We start from the raw sequence: 15,738 nt of genomic DNA on the forward strand, positions 1-15,738 counted from the left end.
CCAGAATGTGTCCTTTACTTTTCTGATTTTCTTTAAAAAATACACAGGTGTCCCTCTTGCCTTCTCAGGATGTATATTTTGTCTGGTATATTTACTGTTTCCCTGCCTGGGTTATTGGTGTATGCTTTGAACCTGGTGTCTACCTTCATTTCCTACTAGGATCTTCAAATACCCTTCTTCTCTGTCTCCTCTGGTGGACTTGTCTGGTTCAACCCTAACTCGAAGCCTTGCTCCTCATGTAAGGCTGCCTGAAGTCTGTTCTTCTTCATTGATCTCATTCATACTCACTCTTAAATGTCTATCCTGATCCCCTGAGGGTGCACCAGGGTTCCCCTTCTTGGAACTCTCAGCAAGCTAACTGCTGGTGGGATTCCCTGCATCTCACAGTTGCATCCTGCTGGACTCTGGGGAACATGTGGTCCCCAGTTCATGCAGCTCTTTCTTGCTACCCTTCCTTGACCAGGGAGTGAGTCTGTGTTCCCAGCTGTGTTCCCTCCCAGCTCTGTGAATCAAGAATGGAGTGACCCAAGGAGGAAAAGGATAAAGATAGTCATGTTGGCTGCAGAGCCTGGTGGACCTCATTCCATGTTCTGCCCCTACATCCTGCAGGTACAGGATCTTGTCTTCCCTGGGCTTGGCTTTTCCACATTCCCTTCATTTCTGAAAACCACACATTCTTTCCTCTGAAATTGACCAGAGTAATGTCCAGCCCTTACATCCAAAAGCACGTAACCAGGACTCCTCTATGGCCTGTTATTACCGTTTAATTTGAGGAGTGGCTAATGAGATCTTGTGAGGTTGGAAGTTTCTTTAGTCTTATAACTAAATCCCTTACATAAATGACATCCATCCTAGTCAGGCTATAAATGTTCACTGACTCTACATATAGTACTGCTTCCATTAGAGTTTCAGCAATAAGTAGTTTTGAACAATTCAACTGTTTATTAATTTATGTAGTTTCTAAAACTGCATGGTAACAAAATATATGAAAATCTTCTATTGTAAAAAAGGACTAGAATAATTCTCTGGGATCACTTTTGGATTCTATAGTATAGTGAGGATCGTTCATTGATGCCATAAAAGCTTAGTGAGTGCCACTATTGACCATGTACTTAATATGTGAGGCACTGGAGTTGTATATAAGATTAAAAAGCCAGCCTCAGCAAAAACGAGGTGCTAAGCAACTCAGCATGATGCTGTCTCTAAATAAAATATAAAATAGGGCTGGCAATATGGCTCAGTGGTCAAGTGCCCCTGGTATCAGGCATGGAAAACAAACAAACAAACAAACAAAAGATTAAAAAGATACACTACTTGGTTTATCCTTATACCCTAGTCAGGCACCAGTTCATCCCAGAGACTCTTCCAGCTAGTGATTTATAGGAATTCTGGAAAAAGGGAGAATGGAATGGAGATGTGGGACTGATGGTGATGGGACCCTGACACCTGAGGAATGGGTACCTTGTCCTGCTAGAAATAGGACTTCTAAAAGAAAAATCTAACTGCCAAGTGTGATAGTGCATGCCTATAATCACAGGGACTCAGGAGGCTGAGGCAGGAGGATCAAAAGTTTGAGGCCAGCTTTAGCTATTAAGCAAGGCCCTCAGCAACCTAGCAAAACCCTGTCTCAAATAAAAAATTAAAAAGGGGCTGGGGATGTGACTCGGTAGTTAAGCTCCTCTGGGTTCAATCCCCAGTACCCCCCCAAAAAAAAAAAAAGAGAGAGAGAGAGAGAGAGAGAGAGAGAGAGAGAGAGAGAGAGAGAGGAAAAGAAAAAAAAAAAGAAAAGAAAAATCTATCTGGAAGGCTGGGGTGCAAGGCCATTTTTGTTGGCTATAAGCAAGATCTTCAGGACTAAAGGGCGTACACAGCTCTTCTAAAAATCTAAGGGTTTATGTCAGAGATGAAACTGAATTCCACTTGGGCAAGATATGTTCTTATGTGCAGAAAACAGAAAACAACACCATGATTCCTGGTGGCAAATCAGAGAAAACCAGAGTAATCTGCGGAAAGGTAGCTCGTACCCATGGAAACAGTGGCATGGTTCATGCCAAATTCAGAAGCAGCCTTCTGTTAAGGCCATTGGGCACACAATCCATGTGACACTGTACTGCTCAAGGATTTGAACTAAAAAATAAATAAAACTGGATTTGTGCTCTTGTAAAAATATTTATATATATATGCTACTTGTTCTGGCTCTAGTACAACTTTCCTGAATTATCTGGAGTTACTCTCCAGTTTAACTTGTGTCTTACATAATGATGGTACCTGGCTTTAATTTGGAACATTTATTTCGGAAGCCTTCTCGTATATAGCACCTCACGTGTTATTCCTGTTGTATACCTGGGGAGCTGCGGTTGGGTCATGTGATAGGATCAAAACCAGAGCTACCTCGAGAAGACAGGCACTTCACTTTATGGTGATCTTTCTTGCTTCACTTTACGGTGATGTTTCTTCCCTTCCTCTCCTCCATCATGAGAAACTTCTCCTTTGGGACTTAATTAAATACTGGAGTTATATTTTATTTCATTCCGGCCTTAAGTTTTCTGGTCATACAAGATAAAAGCAATCCTGAGCTTTCGTGAGACGAATGCTCCAGAAGTACTAGTTAGCTACTGGTCCATTCGGCTGATCAACGTTTATTTAGCACACACCAGGTACAACACATTAGGTTACCTTGTGATGATAACACCAGTCAAGACATGCTCAGCCCCTGCGCCCCCCGAGTGCACAGTCCAGGAGAGAGCAGGTCCGAACCATGTGGAGTGGGGGAGCTTGGTGGAGGAGATTCAGCACATACTCAGGTTTCCCAAGTGTTGATGTTCACAAGGAAGCAGAATTGAGTTTCTTAGTTGGCCTGCATCATTTGCATATTGGCTGGAATCCATCAGCTTTGTTCTCTCTCCTCATCCCAGAGGCAATGTACTTTCATCTTTATCTTTTCTCTCCAATTTCCCCCTTTCTCCTTCAAAGTCTCTCTCCCTAACTCCAAAAGTGATGCCCAACACTCTTCTCATCCATAGTCCTGAGGGACACTCAGTGGTCCTTGAGCTCTACAAATATGTCCATTCCTGAGAACCAAGGGACTGTCTTTGTTCTACTGTTAATGGTCCAGAACAGGACCAGAGGGAACATGGGCCAAAGGGCATACCATGAAATGTGTCTGAATGTGCCCCCGCTTTATGCTCTTTTGCTTCTGGGGTCAATAGAAGAATATAAAGCTTTTCAACTTTCTTCAAAACGTGTGCCATGAAACTGATTTATCAAAAAGAATAACAATAGGGGCCAGCACAGTAGTGCATGCCTATAATCCCAATGACTCAGGAGGCTGAGACAGGAGGATCACAAGTTCAAGGCCAGCCTCATCAACTTAGTAAAACCCTGTCTCAAAATAAAAAGAGCTAAGGCTGTAGCTCAGTGGTAGAGCACTCCTGGGTTTAATCCCCAGCACCACACCCCCCCCACACACACACACAGACTAGTCTGTCAGTCAGCTTTTGGTCACTAAGACCAAATTACCTGACATAAGCAATTTAAAGGAGGAAAAGTTTTTGTTTTTTTTTTTTTTTTTGGTTCATGGTTTCAGAGATTTCACTCCGTGACTGGCTTAAGACAGAAACATCGTGAAAGAAGAGAGTGGCAGAGGAAAGCTGCTCAATGCATGGCAGCCAGGAAGGAGAGTGGGAGTGGGGAGGGAGAGGAGCAAGATATAATCCCCAAGGGCATGTCTCCAGTGACCTACTTCCTCCAACTCTCAGTAGTCCACTCTACCACCCACTGATGAGGTCAGAGCCCTCATGACCCAATCACTTCCCCAAAGCCCCACCTCTGAACATCACTGCAATGGGGAGGAAGACTTCAATGCATGAGTTTTGGTGGGGTGGATACTTCATATCCAAACCATAACAATAGCAAGCAGTCATGAAGTAAAACTAGACATGTGTTGAAAGGGCATTTGACACAAAGACTGCATTTCCTTTCCTTTCCTTTCCTTTTTCCTTTCCTTTCCTTTCCTTTCCTTTCCTTTCCTTTCCTTTCCTTTCTTTCTTTCTTCCTTTCTTCCTTCCTTCCTTCCTTCCTTCCTTCCTTCCTTCCTTCCTTCCTTCCTTCCTTTCTTATTTATTTATTTTTGTGGTGCTGGGGATTTAACCCAGGGGTATTCTCCCACTGGGTTATACCCCGTTTTGCTTTTATTTTGAGATATTAAATTGCCCAGTCTGGCCTTGAACTTGTGATCCTCCTGCCTCAGCTTCCTGAGTTGCCGGAGTTTACAAGTATGTGTCACCACATCTGGCAAGATAAGATTTTTCTAGCAGTTTAGAGCACACACTTGTCCATTGTTAAAATGTACAGCTTTCTAGACAGCCTTAAAGATGTTACTATGGTTTTCTTAGAGAGTGATTTGTACAAGGCATTATTTTAAATCATAGTTACTGCCAAAAGAGGCAGATTGGGGCACTGCAGGATAATTGGAGGGTGGGGGAGTGAAGAGTATTACAAGATTTTATACGTACTAAATTTCTAATCTCTGGCAAGTGATAGAGATCTGAAAGAATACAAAATGTAGATTAAGCCAGGAAGTAATTTAAAAGTCTGGATATTCGATCATAAAACCTAGCATTATTTCAGAGAATTTGCTAATATTAATTACTCCTGGCAGCATTCACATTACCTAATGTCAACAGCTGCATTTTGTCTTCACTGGTAAAGATGAACAAAAAGGGAGTTAAAGGATTGTTCAGATCTGGAAAGGAGTTGGAGGCAGAGCTTGTTTCTAAATCTTGCCTTTTCTACCCATCATTAAGAACTCCAGCTTGGAGGAAAGACAAGTGCAGGTTCAAATTCCAGCTTGGTCACTTCATATTTATGTGACCCTAGGCCACTTGACTATGTGGACCTCAGTTTCTCTATCTGTAAACTGAGAACTTGTCATAGATTACCAATCCCTGTATCCATTCCTTTTGCCAGGCTGTTTTTCAGTAGTTTCCCAAGGGCAGGAGTGCATTAAGGTGCTCACCTACATTTTTAGTCTTCGCCATGTGACTTTCTTTGGCCAATAAGCTATTAACAGACATGTTGCAAGCAGAAAGATTAAATGGATTTAATTAGGCTTATTCAGAGTTGTGATCGGAGCTCTGCAATTGTCCCCAGAACATAACCAGACCTGCTGGTGGAGAATGAAAGACACGTGAAGCTGATTTGCTCCATTCAGGCCAAAAACAGCCAGGCTCGATCAGCCTCCAGTGAGCCCAACTCTCCATGGCCAGCCAAGATCAGCAGATCTGTTTAGCTGTTGTGCCAGATGACGAAGCAGTAAGTAGTTATTTCTGTATGCCACTGAGGTTTCATTAAACTTTTCCTTATGCATTAGGGCTGTGACAATAGATTATTGATAAGTGATTATTGTTTTGCATCACTGGGACCAAAAGACCTGACAAGAACATTTTAGAGGAGAAAAAGCTTATTTTGGCTCAGAGTTTCAGAGATTCAGTCCATGGTCTGAGCACTGGATGTGAGATGAGGCAGAATATCACGACAGAAGAGCACAGTGGAGGAAAGCACCTCAGGACATGGCAACCAGGAAGGAGAAAGAGCACCACTCACCCAGGACAAAATAGAAACCCCTAAGGAGCACTCCCTGTGACTTACCTCCTCCAAGCACACCCTACCTGCCTTCGATTACCACTTTATTAATCAAACCAGAGGAGTAATCCACTGATTAGGTTACACCCCTCTTATCTAATCATTTCACCTCTGAAAGTTCTTGCCCTGTATCACACATGAGCTTTTGGGGGACACCTCATATATATACCATAACAATGGTAATACCTGTCATACATGTATCAATTTAAGTGGGAAAATACATGGCAATCATTTCACCCAGTCCCTAATAACAATAACAACAATGCTAACATGTGTTGTTCTTTAAGAGAAACAATTTCAGAAGAGGCAAAAGTATTGGAAATTCATCTGTGAATCCTGAACAACACATTTCATTGACAAGTTTTAAAGAACCAGGCAATTTTAGTTTTTGTAAAGGTCCAAAATGATGATCCAATTGCATTTTTTAAGCTTCTAAATATCCTTGCAAGCTAAACGGTTCTTCTTTTCCTAGAATATTTATTTTGCTAAAATTTTAAAAAGCAAAACCAATACACACACACACACACAAGTAAAGAGATTCAAATTCACAGTCTACTGAGAGAAGCCAAAGGCTAGCCTCATGAATAAACCTAAGCTGTGGGTTCTACTGCCGTGAAGGGGCTGGGCAGGGAACAATGTTCATTACCAGCCTCTGTTCTTTTCCTATTTGTAAATCTTGGAGTCATCTAATATAATGGGTAAGAAATGGGAGACCTAAAGTTTAAATTCTGGTTCTGCCCCTCTGTGATCTTGTGCAAGTTAAACTTTATAAACCTCTATTACCTCATTCCTTAAGTGGGGATAAGAACAGTAACCTCCTAAGGCTGTTCAGGGATCATATAAAATTACAGCTGCAAAGCTCCTTAGAGCTGTGCCTGACACACAATAAACAGTCAATAAATATTAGCTATTCCTACTTATTCTAACAGAGAGTCTGCATTCTCTCCGCTTCATTTCTATTTTAGCTAGATTCTGGGGACCACGTGGATATCTGCGTTAGCTAAGCCTAAGATGCCTTGCTTCCAAACAGGTCATGAGCACTGAATCACCTATAGCCATCCCAGATATAGATCAAAAACCAAGTCTCAGATTTCATGCTCCAGTGTGGGGAAAGGCTACACCTATGAAGGAGAAGAAGAGGGTCAGGACTTTGGATGGCTGCCAAGAGCCATGTTTCTTTGCTACTTCTAAGTCACCCACCCAGCCTCTTAGGAGAAAAGTTTTCAAAGTGACTTGCAGATTTATACTGTAGCTCTGCCTGTGACACACAGACAGATCAAATGACCTTCTCCTAATCAACCAAGGGCATGATCAGATTCTCCTTCCCCTGGACACCAATGTTCTTTCTTTCTTTTTTTCCTATTTCTCTATTATTAATTTAGTGAAATCAACCACAGAACCAGTCTACCCTGAGTATGGGCGTCCTCCTCAGATAGGGGAGAAGCCCAAGTTCTCACTCTCTTCTCCAAGAAGCCACCTCCTGGGTGGCTTCTTCCCTCTCTTCCTCCCTGACCTCTAGAAGTCAAAGAGATTCCTGTTTCATCCCTCAGGGCTTTCGTGAATGCCAATGCCAAAGTCAATCACAATTCTCTTCCTCATCTTCAACCCTGCTCAGCCAATGCTACCCAACCAAACAGGGTGAACAATGAGTACCAGATGAAAATAAGGCCCAAGTCATATGCCAACACTATAAAATTCCTGAAATTACTGCCACCTTATAAAAGTTAACAATACAAAACTTTCTCCCATTATCAATTCAATCTGCTGCTCCCACAAAGAAATCTCAGTCCAAAGTTCTACCCTTTACTATTTCCCCTTACTGACTTGCTTGCAGGCAGAAGGGATGGTATTTGGGGGGTGTGGGTGGAATCTGGGGTCCTACTTGAGCAGATGCACCGTGGGCACTGCCAATGTAGTTGGAGTAGAGCCTTAGCACCTCCAGCCAGGGACTATTTCTGTCCTGAGACATTCATTTCCCTCTTGTCTAAAACACCCAAGGGTCAACAGAGAGCACATGAAAATATCATGGCCCCTGCCTTAATCCCATAAAATTCAGAAGCACAAACAAATTCCAAATTAAAAATACAAGCATCCATTTCCACCTATGCTAGTTCCCAAGCAAAGGACAGCATTTCCCAGAGCCCCACATATGTTATAATCCAGACCCTTATTGCTAGTGACCATTGTAAAGATTTGGTGTTGTCCAGGTCTGCGGGGGAACTAAGTCCTTTTCTTTCCAGGGAGTGATGCCAGTGAATTTGTGCCAACCTTTAGAATTTAGGCCTTGGGGAGTTCACAGGACAGAGCAAGCCTGCATGGAGACCCGAATTGTGCCATGTTCTTCCTGTGCTTTGCCTACACAACGGGAGCTTACAGACGTGGATCAAATGGCAATTTAGAAAACAAAGATGAAGGATGTTCTATTGCCCTCATCACTAACTTGCTGTTGCCAAGAGTAATCATCGTGAAGAGATAATGCTGTCAGTATTCGAATTTAAATGTTAAAATAATAATAAAGTCTGTGGTCTCCTAAGGTTAGTTTATAATAAAAATAACTTCTTGATCCTGGAAAAGTTATCTGGTTTCTTTCTCCCTTTCATTCTCCACTTAATGACTGGAGTTATTATTTCCATGGTGGTCTCCAAGCCACACTTGGTTTCTATGTAGATTGGCATGTCACCTCCAACAATTTCACCAGCTGCCTTTTCCTGTCAAGAGAATATGATTAAAATATTAACCCAGCTTCTAGACTAATCTAGCAAGAGTTATATAAATCTCTACACAGCACTTGACTTGCTGTTAAATATGCCATGTGTCCTCTCTTTATTTTTTTTATGCCTCCACAGGAAAGTTAGCTTCTAGCAAAGCAGGCAGAAACTTTGGTAGCCCTCCGCCCTTCTACGTTGTTCACCTTGACTTCTCATACCCGAGAATGGGAGATTATAAGTCCAAGTTCAAAATGTGGGTTTCCAATGAGCAGAAATGAACTGGAGGATAACATCTAGAATCTAAGTTGCGCTACTTTGGCGGCCCAGCCATCTGGCAATGTTGCAGAAGTGACAGTGGACAGAGGGCTTGCTCAGGAATCCATGACAGGCCCCATGGCAGTGCTAATTCACCCATTTGTCCTGCTGACTGGAAAAACATCCAGAATTGCAAATCCATCACTCAGGGAGCATTCGCTGAATCTGCCCCTGGGCCTAGCACTGAGCTAAACCCTGGATTTTGAGGAGCTTACCATCTGATCACTATAATTAGAGACCAATTGAGTATTAAACCATGTGACACTAAGTAGGTGTTTTGAAGAAAATGATCATTGTGGGCTGGAGTCGTTGGGAAAGAGCTCTTAGAGATTGCAGGACTTTGAAGGCAGCAGCAAAACAAGTGAGGTTTGTGACGGTGATAAATGTGCTTGGGATAGAAGCACGCTGGGGGCACACCAGGCTTACCGGCCAGAGGAGCAGATTCACCCTGGAAGGAGCTGCTGGGCTTCCGGCATCCTACCAGAGCCCTCATCACCAAGAAAATGGGGTTCCTCTCAGGTCAAGAGGAAATTGAATCTTTCCTGAAAGTGTTTAGCATTTGAATCATGATGGTAACATTGCTGACATAAAAATCAGACATCCTTAATTTATTTAGGCCTCCAATACAGAAACATCATGGAAGGGAAATGACTTTTTACCAATGCCAGCACAGGCTGGATCTAAAGAGGAAAGCATTTTCCTGCAAAGTCAGGATTACTAATGGATTAAGGGATACTAACAGCCAATTGGTAATACTTTCTAGGATTAGCATGATCACACGGTACAATTCTATCTGTTTCATTAATTTACAAAAGTCATATTGTAGGTTTTGACCTAAGTAATTGATGGAAATAGCAATGCTTTTTATTATTTTCCCTTAACTATTAACTTTGCATTTATCTGCATATTTTAACTAAACTATGAGCATTATTTGACAAAATTGTCTCTGGAGAAACAACCCAAACCTAACCAGCTCGTCCTATGATTAATGATAGGACAAGTGGAAGCATTTTTCAACATGGCAAACTTGATTTTCCAAAAGAAAGGCAGCAAAGGCCTTTACATTTAGCTAAATTTTCTCCTTCACATTTAGCTAAAATTTTCTCTTTCACATTTAGCAAAAGTGCTGACTGACTCAACTAGTGCTGTGGGTTAATTCTGAAATATTATCTCACACTAATTATTATGTAAAACTGAAATATAGAGCTATTTATCTCTTTGGGGAGTTTTTTTTCCCCTCCAAATGAAGAACAATCTCCTTTCATTCTAAGTATCATCAGAAGATCAGGTTTTTCATAAGGTAAACAGAAGATTTGCTTAATCCAATGTATCTAATGGTTTCTCTGCACTCCAACCTGAGAACCAACAGCAAAATGGGCAATTGTAGGACCCAAAACAGGGGCTCACTGGGCATTAGAAGGTCAAAAGAGGTGTGATATTCATTTGGTACCCCTCTCAAAGAAACCATGTCCACTTTGCTCTACTTAAAGACTTCAACAAAATTGGCCTGGGATCCACCACTCACATCTATGCTACTCAATGATTTATGGTGATATCAGAATTTCCCAGTTTATGGTTATAGGCTGCAGGCTCATACCTGCATATTTCTCTGCCAAACCATCTGAAAATCAAGTTTATTATGCTGACTGCAAGAGTGGGGCTGTCCCAGACCACCACTTTAGCACTTTGCAGCAAACACACACAAGGCATGGTATACATCGCAGACATACACCCCTGGGTACTCCCAGGATCATGCACAATTCCCTGGAGGCTGCTTTTAACCCCAGGCCTTCTCCAGAACAGGAAAGCAAGGTAGATATTTAGGGAAGAGAGAGTATAGGGGAAGAGTTAAATTGACCCTAAGGTATGGTTTCAATTTAGAAATAATAATAATTTATAGATATTGGTCCTTTATTAAAATAAAAATGAATTGAAACATTTCATAGAGCTGTTAAAAACACCTGGCTTGGATACTATGTTGCTTGGAGCTACCAGTGCCAGGGTCACAGAAGTCAGTTGTAACTGGCCCAACAGGCTGCCTACCTAGGGCCTGGTGCCATTGTGCTGCCTTTTCCTGATAAAGAATGGACCAGTTCCCATGACTGCATAGGATGATAACTAGTGTGAACTTGGGCCAGCCTGGTAGAATTCACATCCTCGTGTCACAGTTTTTTTTCTTTGCAGTGGAGATATTCACAAATACTCTAACTCTCTTCCTCCTGATGGAGATGGTAGATTGCACAACCTGGCCACCATAAAGTTGGGCATGACTCTCTCAGATCTCCCAAATAGAACATGTGTTTAATAAGCTCCCAGGAGATTCCTATGCACATCTGAGTTTATGAAGCCCTGTTCCTAAGACACAGAGCATCATTCACCCATGTTCTCTTTTCTAGCCAGTGAGCAGAGTTTCCACGTAGCATTTCCTTTAGTCTAGGCCCCTTAATCTCCATCCAGAAAGGAACAAGAAGTGAAACTTGAGAGAAATAATCTTTTCTTCCAAGTCACTAAGACTTGAGGGTTGTTATATTGGTATAACCTAACTAATTCTGATTGACTCACTTAGCACTCTGTGACCTTGGACAAGTTACTCAGTTTCCCTATGCCTCAGTTTCCTGGATATAAAATGAAGATAACAGTTCTTACTCATAGGGATGTTAAAAGGACTAACTCATTTTCATTTTCCCAGATGTGGAACACCTATTGTTATGGTCTAGATGTGAGGGGAACCTCAAAAGCTCATGTGTGAGACAATACAGGAGGGTTTAGAAGTGAAATGATTGGGTTATGAGAGCCTTAACCTAATCAGTGCATTAATCGCCTGATAGGGATTAACTGGGTGGTAACTGTAGGCAGGTAGGGTATGAATGGAGCAACTGAGTAGATGAGGGTGTGCCCTTGGGGTTTACATTTGTCTGTGATGAGGGGAGCTCCTCTACTTCCTGGTAATGTCCTGAGCTGCTTTGTTCCAACACACCCTTTCACCATGATGTTTTGCATCACCTCAGACCTGGAGGAATGGAGTCGGCCATCTAGGGGCAAAGACCCCAATAAACTTTTCCTCCTCTAATTGCTCTTGCCAAGTCTTTTGGTCATATCCAGAAAATAGCCAAATAAAACACCTATAAAAACTTAAATATAGTACATAATATATAATTATCTGAGAACATGAATAAAATTATAATATTAATATGATACATACAAGCTCTAAATTAGGATTTCCAACCTATTTTAATGTACTTTGGTTGACTTTGTTGAAATATTCCCAGAATTAAAAAACCTGGGACTTAATGAATTAGGGAGGTACATATGAACAGGGCTTGGCACACATTAGGTACTAGTGCTAGGTAAACATTACCTTCTATCACTGACACACTCGCTCCCCACAGCTCAAATCTACCTTGTGATGTCTAGTTCCTGTCTCCTAGGCTCAGTGACCATAGTATCCGGAAGCTCCATCCCTGTCAATACTCCACACAAACATGGTGTACCCCGGGAAGCAAACATCAGAAGAGAATGAAGATGGACGGTCCGCTGAAGTGTTTGTCTTTATTATGACAACAGTGCCTTCCCTGTCTTCACATCATGCTTCTTCCTACCACTCTAACTGCATACGTGGTCTCTTATCCTTTCACTGACCTTTCCAAATCCCAAAGCTCCCTACCCCTAGCATCTAGACATTGCATTTGGCTCTCATACGTATGAAGGCTTTGTCCTCAATTCAGTGCTAGGGAAGAAATTAAAGACCTAATAAGTTTTCTGTTCTTTTCTTCTTATTGTCTTTCCCCAAAATCAATTGTGTGTGTTCTAGCATCAGAGCATGAGCAGACCCATTGCAGAGAAAACTGGGGAAAGTAGTAATGAGGATGGTACGGAGATGGTTTCTGTTTATGTTCCGGGTTTTTCAAAGCGTCCAATAGATTTCTGACATTATAGTAACTGTTCTTACAGAGGATAAATATTTGACAACATTTTAAATATGATCATAAATAAATGCATCATATATCATAAACCCAAAGAAAATGGTAAATTACCTTTTTCCCTTGCCTCTCTTAAAATGTACATAAATAAAAATATCCCAAGCCACAATATTTTAGTGTCTTAAATCTTTCATCTACATTTATAAACCAAAAAAAATTTTTTTAAAAAAATCACAATGCCAAAGCAAAGCTGAACATTATTATCTTCCAAAGTCACAGAATTTGAATGAGGACCTCAGGGAGCCACGTTCATCCCTATACCTACTTTAGGCCAGTGGGCAGTGAATATTCTTAAAGGGCAGACACTAAATAGGCTTTTTGAGCCACATGGTTGTCACCACATTCCACTCTGTCATTGTAGCACTAAAGCAACTATAGACAATATGGAAAAAAAGGGCTGGCTGTGATCCAATGATATGAACACTGAAATTTTATTTTCATGTAAGATTCTTGGGTCAATAAGTATTATTTTAACACCCTCCCACCACCATTTAGAAAAGTAAAAATATGTTTTAACTCATGAGTGGTATGAAAACAGGTATGGGGCTGAATTTGGCCTATCAGCCACACTTTGTGGATTCTTGTTCTAGATTCTCAGGCTCATGTTCAACGGATGGAAGGAAAAAATATTCTGACACTTGTGAAAATGGAAAGGAAGATTTTATTCAGGATTATAGTGGTTAGTGTCAAGAACAGCACAATAGGGGAGAAAGACTGGGCTCAACCCTAAATACAGAAGTGGCGACTGATAACCAACAAGGGGATGAGGGGATCAGTGGGTGGAAAGGGGCGACATTAAGGGTAAAAGAGTTCTTGCCAAACCAATTTAGGATTCTTGCTGAAGGCAAGCCAAGGATTTTCCCATTAGGCAGGGGATGAGAAATAGAATATGATATTGAGGGTTAGAGATTCTCTCTGAGTTAGCAGGATTTCTGCTAACGATGGACTAGACTATGCAGGCCCAGTGAGGTGCAGCTGGCCATGGCTGAAGGTTGAGGGCATGGAGCTTGACTCAAGTTTGGTCAAGAGACAGCCTTTGTCAAACAGCAACCTAGAGCCTCCTTGCGAGTCATGGAGACACAGGGTTAGCCAGGTAAAAATCCACTTAAAAAGCAGGTAAGAAACAATCCCACGAGCCTGCTTTTATTAACTCAACTTGGAAAAACATAAGACCCTACAGTTGTCAAACTCTCACCACAATTTATGCCAATCTCACCCATAAAAATAACGTGGCCCATCACTCCTCTCCTCACCACACACAATTAGCAATTTATGAAGTAAGGAAATAGCTGGCAGTTGTCTTCATCGATGAAGTCAACACAGTCTCATTCCTTTGCCAAAAGGCAGGGAAACCAATTCCTGAAGCCTCTTTTCCCTGGGGCTACTCAAGGCCAGTTGATGCAGAACGCCTGGGAAGGACAAGCTTTGGCGTCCATGCAGATTTTTAACAGGGAACCTACACTAAAAAATAACAATAAAATGATTTTTTAAAAAGTCCCGACTTTTGCTGTTTTTACTAACACTTAAGTAGCAGGACTTAAAGCATTTTAAGCCTAGATGAGATGTCTCTATGGAAACCCAAGAAGACTCACATTTTGTGGCCAAATGACTACCTACCTAGGGTTCTATATCCTACTGGATCACTCTCTGCCATCTCCAATGTCAGAAATATCTTAGAATTTTTGGAATTCTATCAGTCATATAAAATTTACTTTTGCTGAGGAGGAAGATGGAAAGAACTAACATTTGAGGCTTCCTTCTAACTTTCATTAAGACAGGGCTATTGGGGGTGGGGTTGTGGCTCAGTGGTAACGCACTCATCTGGAATGTGTGAGGCACTGGGTTCCATCCTCAGCACCATGTAAAAATTTTTTTAAAAGACGGTGCAATTTAAAATATTCTTACTAGAAAAAGAATTTTGTGTATTCTGGCAGGCATAGTATCAGAGGGAAAATGCAGTCTAATAATTCAATAGCTGCTTTAAATTTTATATCATTAATTTTCCTTCCCTCCTTTCTATCAATGTCCAATGAACTTTCTCCTAAAAATGTAAAAATCCTCTCCCACAGATAGCTTATTCATTGCAATGGAGGGGGGAAACCAATTATATAGTGAATAACTCAGATATCTTGACCAGGTGACCAAAGTTAACATAACCAGTGGAGTCAATGGCCTTTTGTGCCTCTAGATGTGGTACTTCTAAGGGGAATATCGTATCCTCTGAGTGCATGGTCTGAATCTAATCATGAGAGAATACCAATAAATTTTAAAAAAGGACCAGTCTATTTAGAAGATGACAAAGAAGCAGCAGCAGCAGAAGTAAAGGTAGTGGAGGGGCAGAATGACCATGCTATTAAAAACTGCCAGTGGGGCTGGGGTGGGGCTCAATGGTAGAGTGGTAGAGCATGGGCCAGACCTTGGGTTCCACAAGGAAACTAAATATAACATCTGACCCTAGAAGGGATCTGGTATTGTAGGGAGAGTAGAGGAAATTTGCAAAAGGGAGTAATTGAACTAAATGGTAAAATGGGAATACCAATGATAAAGTACATCAATTTTTATTTTATTTTTTATTTTTATTTAAAAAGTTTTTTAAGATATTAATGGACCTTTTTATTTATTTATATGTGGTGCTGAGAATTGAACCCAGTGCCTCATGCATGCCAGACAAGCACTCCATCACTGAGCCACAACCCCAGCCCTACAGTACATCAATGTAAAATTTCCTGAAATCATTAACTGTACAGTGGTAACGTAAGAAATATCTTTTGCCTATTAGATACTGAAGAAATTCAGAGCAAAGGGCCATGATGCATAATATACACAATTTTTCAAGTACAGTTACAAGAAAAATTAATAGTGCTTGGGATTTTTGGCTATCTATTTTCTCTCCATTATATTCCAAATACAACACAGGAAGAAGCGCTCGTGCCAAGTAACAAGAAAGCACAAAGATATTTTAACATGATCTTTTAAAGGTGATTGAAGTCTGCCAAAACATTACATACCACCCATCTTCAGCAAAGTTTGTTGCAAAAACCAGCAAACATTGGATACTCTAGCGGCTTAGATCTAATAAATTCCCCTCAATT

The 15,738-nt window shown here is 41.2% G+C and overlaps 1 pseudogene; it reads left to right on the forward strand.

The window, feature by feature from the left end:
* Positions 1-552: 552 nt before the first annotated feature.
* Positions 553-2,126, forward strand: LOC107152315 (annotated as a pseudogene).
* Positions 2,127-15,738: the final 13,612 nt, after the last annotated feature.

Source organism: Marmota marmota, unplaced genomic scaffold, assembly GCF_001458135.2.
Source record: "Marmota marmota marmota unplaced genomic scaffold, marMar, whole genome shotgun sequence".
Taxonomy (NCBI): Eukaryota; Metazoa; Chordata; class Mammalia; order Rodentia; family Sciuridae; genus Marmota; species Marmota marmota.